Below are 6,000 nucleotides of genomic sequence, written 5' to 3'. Positions count from 1 at the left end.
AATTCTGCACCCTACGAATACTCTCTTGTCACCTTCTTCCTGCAACCGCTGCCTCCAGCAATTCGATCTCCTACTTTTTACAGGAGATGTGTAGATCAATGTTTGGTCCCACGCCATACAAGGAAGCCCAATTGGGCAACAGCTTGGATGGTTAAGTGAGCACGTTTTGAACTGAGCTGATTTGATCAGTTAAATAAGGGGTGAATTCTGAGATTTGATTAGCATATAGGATTGGGTCTCAACCCTACCCACTCAGAGAGTCCAGATCTGAATGTGATTCAGATATGAAAACCTACTAATGGGATTACGAAGGTGTTGATCTAATATGCAGATAAGATAAGGGTTTACCCTTATCACTTAAAGGGAATTTTGATCCAAATATGATTTGGATTAGCAACTCCTAATGGGATTAGGAGCTGATCCCTTTAAGCTTATAAAAGGAGGAGGGGGCGACAGCCTTTAGTAGATACACATATTCACATCCTCTTCAGAGCTGAAATTACAGTAGAAAGAATTCAGTACCTCTACGCAAATTGTTTCTTGCCACCTCCTTCCTATCGCCGCCACATCTGCCAATTCGATCTTCTCTTGTCAGTAGGAGTGATCAAGATTAGATCTTGATATCAGTCCTTTGTGAAAGGGTTGATTAGAAGTAGTGCTCATGTGCCATCAAGCTGATTCCTACAAAGGATTTGGTTCTTGTGAAGAACGCTGGTGATTCTGCTCCATCCAGCATTGCACCATCTTCACTGGGAGATACTATTTTTCCGTATCAGGTATATCCCTTCCCTACTGCTTCTATTCAGATCTGGTTCGGTTCATGGTTCAAGATTGATCCTTGAAAAATATGATTTTTCTAAAATAGGGAATACGATTCCCAATAGGATGGAGAGAAATTTTTGAAATTCACCCATTCTATTCCACAAGATTCGGGCATCGATACGACGGATATCTCATCCCTTCATTGGTATCAGAGCAATGGTTCAAATCTTGAACCGAATTGGATCAAATCTGAACCTGCACAAATGGGCAAAAGGCGTTCTACCCGATTTGCGCAGATATAAGGTTTTTTTGGAAAATTTGTTTCTAGTTGATGGGCGACTAATTTGAAATTAAATTTTACAAATCTGATTATTATTTAGAATTGTTCTTTATGATTTTCTTGATTTATGGGATGTTCGTACAAATGGAGATCAAAATCTTGATTGGCGCAGGGAACCTGTGATTTTGTAGTTTCTTGTTTATTTTATTACATTTGATCTGTAAAATATTTTTTTTATTTTTTAGACTGAATGTATAGGCATTTGATCTGATGTAATTATAATAGAAATTAGGTTTTCTATTTATTTTTATTTTGGATCGAAGATGGTGGTGCAAGGAAGGAGATTTTGTAGATGGAAAAATCGCTATCTGTGATTTGTAGTTTATGAAACTGCAAACTGTGATCTAACCTCTGTTTTGCAGGATGGACTGCGTGAACCGCCCTATCTGAATGATTCTTGATTTTCTTTTATCAGTATTTAATTTTAGATTAATTTCTTAAATTAAATCTTTAATTAAAGATCAAACCCTATACCCATTCGAACCAGATTGGTCCAAACTGGTTGGACCAAATCTAGGGTTCGATCAAGGCTGAATGTCAGCCCTAATTCTCCCACTAATGGGCCTAAGGATTCATAATTAATTGAATATTTAATTCGGCCTAACCTATAAAAATCCAGTTTTAATTTGGTAAAACTGCTAAAAGCCCACTTCGCAGATAAAGCTATATGGACCAAATTGATCAACCCTAATTTCGGCCCATATACCTAGATAATATTAATGGTTAATATTATGGGCTTTAAAATGGGCTTTATAGATATTAATTGATTGGATCAATTCTTCCCTACATGTGATGTATAGATGTGTGATATGCTACGTTCATGGGCCATAAGTGCTTGACCCATGCTGATTCAATAGTGGCTCCTGCGCACACCATGGCTGAATGCACATCATTGCCATGGTGTCCCTGTTGGTCATTGGATGACCTCCCTCAGTGGTGGGCTCCACACCTCCTGAAGAGGATACGTGTGGAACCCTACCCGATTTTGGCCCACCAAAATCTGGCTTTATGAAAGTCAGTGAGAGCCACATTGGTTTGACCTAAATCAATCTTGGGCGTAATTTTTCCATTCCCTCCTGCAAATATGAGTGCATGTGATAGGGAGGTTCATGTGATGAACTCTCTAAAGGCCTTCCATCATTACCATGTGGATGGGTCCTTCAGTAATGAGGAAACGCACCAGAAAATGGGTTATCCATTTGCTGTTGGTCTTATCTGAGTGTTTCATAAGATGATAGGGGCGTCATAGACCGATGTGGGAGGGGCTTCACCAAAAAATGGGAACTCTCTCACGGTACCTTGGCATTCACAAATATGATGGGTGAGCACTCACTGGACAGAAAGGTTTACCTAAAAACGGCTCTGAACCTTGTCTGATAGAGGCCAAAGGGAAAACTCATATGATGAGTGGATATGATCCTTCACAGAAAGGTGGTGGGGTTTTGCAGCTTAAACAATTGGCCCCATGCACCCTATGTGGTTTCCCACATTTCTAGAGACAAGTCGCTGTCTCCGTCACTGAGATAGGAGGGAAATCTGAAAGATAAACAAATGGGAATGGAACATAGATTAAAAGCCATATTTATGTAATGAACTTGAACCAAATTAGGTTATGGACTAATGTTTTCTATTTTTACCGGAAAATGGCTAACGGACAATTTGCCAAGCTTCTTGATGACAACAAACTTAAGGCCCTTAATTACGCTGACTGGTACCGTAACCTCATGTTGGTACTGACTTCTGAAAAACTGGATAAAGTCGCCAAAAACCCCGCCCTAGAGCATCTAGGTGATCGGGCTTCTAAGGCCCGCAGAAGGGACAACCTGGAGTGGAGGAGAAGAACTCCCTAGCCTGCTGCTATATCATAGCTTCTCTGGACAATCCAATACATAGGCAGTTCAATCAGATCGAACTGGCCAAGGACATATTAAACAGTCTAAAAACTATGTATGGAGAGCAGAATCGTTTTACTCGGTAGAAGGTCTTGAAGCAGTTCATGACTGCTCAAATGACCAAGGGACAGCAAGTGCATGACCATTGTCTTTGGATGATGGGATACATAAACGAGCTGGAAGCCCTAGGGTCCATATCACCAAGGTAGATGCCATTCTGAATTCTTTACTCCGTCCTACAATCAGTTTGTCATGAATTATAACATGAATAAGTTGAACATCAGCTTACAAGAGCTCATCAATATGTTGCAATGATCTGAGGAACTGATTCGTAAGGATGAACCCGTCGCCATGCTTATGGAAGTAGGCAAGCATGGCATGAAGAGGAGATCTAAGAAGAGACCCCAGAAAAAAGGAAACAAATCGAAGAAATAGAAGAAGGACAAGGCATCCGATGCCTATCACCATTGTCACCAGACCGGTCACTGTAGAAAGAACTGTCCTGCCTACCTAGAATCCAAGAAAGGTAATCCCGAATCCTATGTCATAGAAACCAATTTGTTGGTTACTTCTGCATCCTGGTGTATTGACTCTAGGGCTTCGACTCATGCATGTATTACATTGTAGGATTTCATAATAAGCAGAAGACTAAGTGAGGGAGAGGTGACGCTCTTCTTGGGAACTTCTGCAAGCGTTGCAGCTATGGCCATCGGCAGCGTGGAATTGTTATCTAGAGAAGGTTCACTTGTACTTAAAGATTGTCTTTATGTACAGAATTTAAGAAGAATTTTGATTTCTGTCTCAAAATTGTGTGCTGATGGATATTCTGTTGTCTTTAGTAATACGATTACTATTAAAAGAAACAACAAATTCATCGCATGCGGGGAACTGGAGAACGGTCTCTATGTTCTGCATCCTTCTCTAGAATCCAACATAGCCGAAACTACATCGGTTAACGTTCCCAAGAGAATTCATGATACCGTTAGTCCCACATACCTATGGCATTACTGTCTTGGCCATATCGATATTGACCAAATCACAAGGTTGGTAAAGGATGGTCCTTTGGATTTTCTAACTATAAAAGATCATCCCACCTATGAGCCCTGCCTTCATGGTATGATGACAAAACGGCTATTTGGCAGGAAGCCTGAAAGATGTACGGGAATGCTTGACCTTATACATAGTGACATATGTGGGCCCCTAAATGTTAGGAATCGTAACCAACATGTATACTTCACCACCTTCACCGATGATTAATCGCGGTATGATTATGTGTACCTAATGAGACAGAAGTCTGAATCCTTTGAAAAGTTCAATGAGTTTAGACAAGAGATCGAGAAATAGTTGGGGAGAGAAATCAAGACCTTTCAATCCGATCGAGGTGGCGAGTATCTCTTTGATGAATTCAGGGACTACCTAAAGGTCAACGGAATAGTATCGCAGTTAGCTCCTCCTGCTACACAACTTAACGGTGTTTTAGAGAGGAGGAATAGGACCTTACTTGATATGGTCCAGTCACTTCTCGCACACTCGGAGTTACCCACATCCTTTGGGGGATACGCATTAAAGACTATGATTTACGTGTTCAATAGGGCTCCAACTAGATCAGTTCTGAGCACTCCATATGAACATTGGAGTAGAAAAAAACCAAGTGTCGGACACTTGAAGATTTGGGATTGTCCGGCACACGTTAAAAGAATGAGCTCGAACAAATTGGAATCCCGAACCAGTCATTGCCTATTTGTAGGCTACCCCAAAAGCTCAATGGGCTATCTATTCTATGACCTAGGAGAACAGAAGGTGTTCTTTAGTCGGAATGCCCATTTCTTGGAGGAGGATTACATCCTAAACAATCATCGTCAAGAAGTTATTCTTGATTTGGAGAGCTCGGATGTAGTGGGAGGTGTCCCACAAGTTCCAGGTAGTAACCAACCTAGAAGATCGACCCGGGTTTCCAAGCCTCCAGTTCATTTCGGCTATGACTAGAATAGTTACCTGGTGGAAGCTACGACAAGTGAGGAAGATCTCGTGACTTATACAGAAGCTATGTTGGACATAGATTCCTTGAAGTGGGTAGATGCCATGAGAGCTAAGATGAACTCAATGGAGGCCAATGGAGTTTGGACTCTAGTAGATCTGCCCCCCGAGGTAAAAGCAATTGGTTGCAAATGGACCTATAAGAGGAAAAAAGGGCCCCAATGGTAAGGTTGAGACCTACAAGGCTTGTCTGGTGGCGAAAGGGTATACTCAGAAAGAGGGCATCGATTATGAGGAAACCTTTTCGCTGGTGGTCATGCTTAAATCTATTAGGATCCTGCTAGCTGTAGCAGCATACCATGACTACGTGATTTGGCAAATGGATGTCAAAACTACATTCCTGAATGGAGATCTTACTGAAAATATCCAAGCAGCAGCCGCAAGGCTTCATAGTTGCGGGTTAGGAACACATGGTATGTAAACTAAATAGATCCATATATAGACTTAAGCAAGCTTCTAGGATTTGGAACATCCGATTTGATTCTACTGTCAAAACATTTGACTTTGAGTAGAATCCAGATGAGCCCTATGTTTACATGAAGACTAAGGGGGATAAGGTTACATTCTTGGTTATGTGTGTGGACGATATCCTACTCATTGGGACTGATGTGGGAATGTTGACATCAGTCAAAGTATGGCTCTCACAGCAATTCTCCATGAAAGATCTTGGAGAAGCATCATATATACTAGGTCTTCGACTCTATAGAGATAGATCGAAGCGGATAATAGGATTATCCCAATCTGCTTACATTGACAAAATCGTTAAAAGTACAGCAAGGAAAACTCCAAGAAGGGAAACGTTCCTTTCAGGCATGGAGTTGCTCTCTCCAAGAAGATGTCTTTCAAGACATCTGAGGGGATCGAGGACATGAAGAATGTTCCCTATGCCTCTACAGTGGGGAGCATCATGTATGCCATGTTGTGCACTCGCCCCGATATTGCTTACGCGGTGAGTGTAGTAAGCCGATT

The sequence above is a fragment of the Nelumbo lutea genome, chromosome 8 (genome assembly GCF_056320005.1).
Source record: "Nelumbo lutea isolate HS-2025 chromosome 8, American lotus-T2T, whole genome shotgun sequence".
Classification (NCBI taxonomy): domain Eukaryota; kingdom Viridiplantae; phylum Streptophyta; class Magnoliopsida; order Proteales; family Nelumbonaceae; genus Nelumbo; species Nelumbo lutea.
This window is presented reverse-complemented; position numbering follows the sequence as displayed.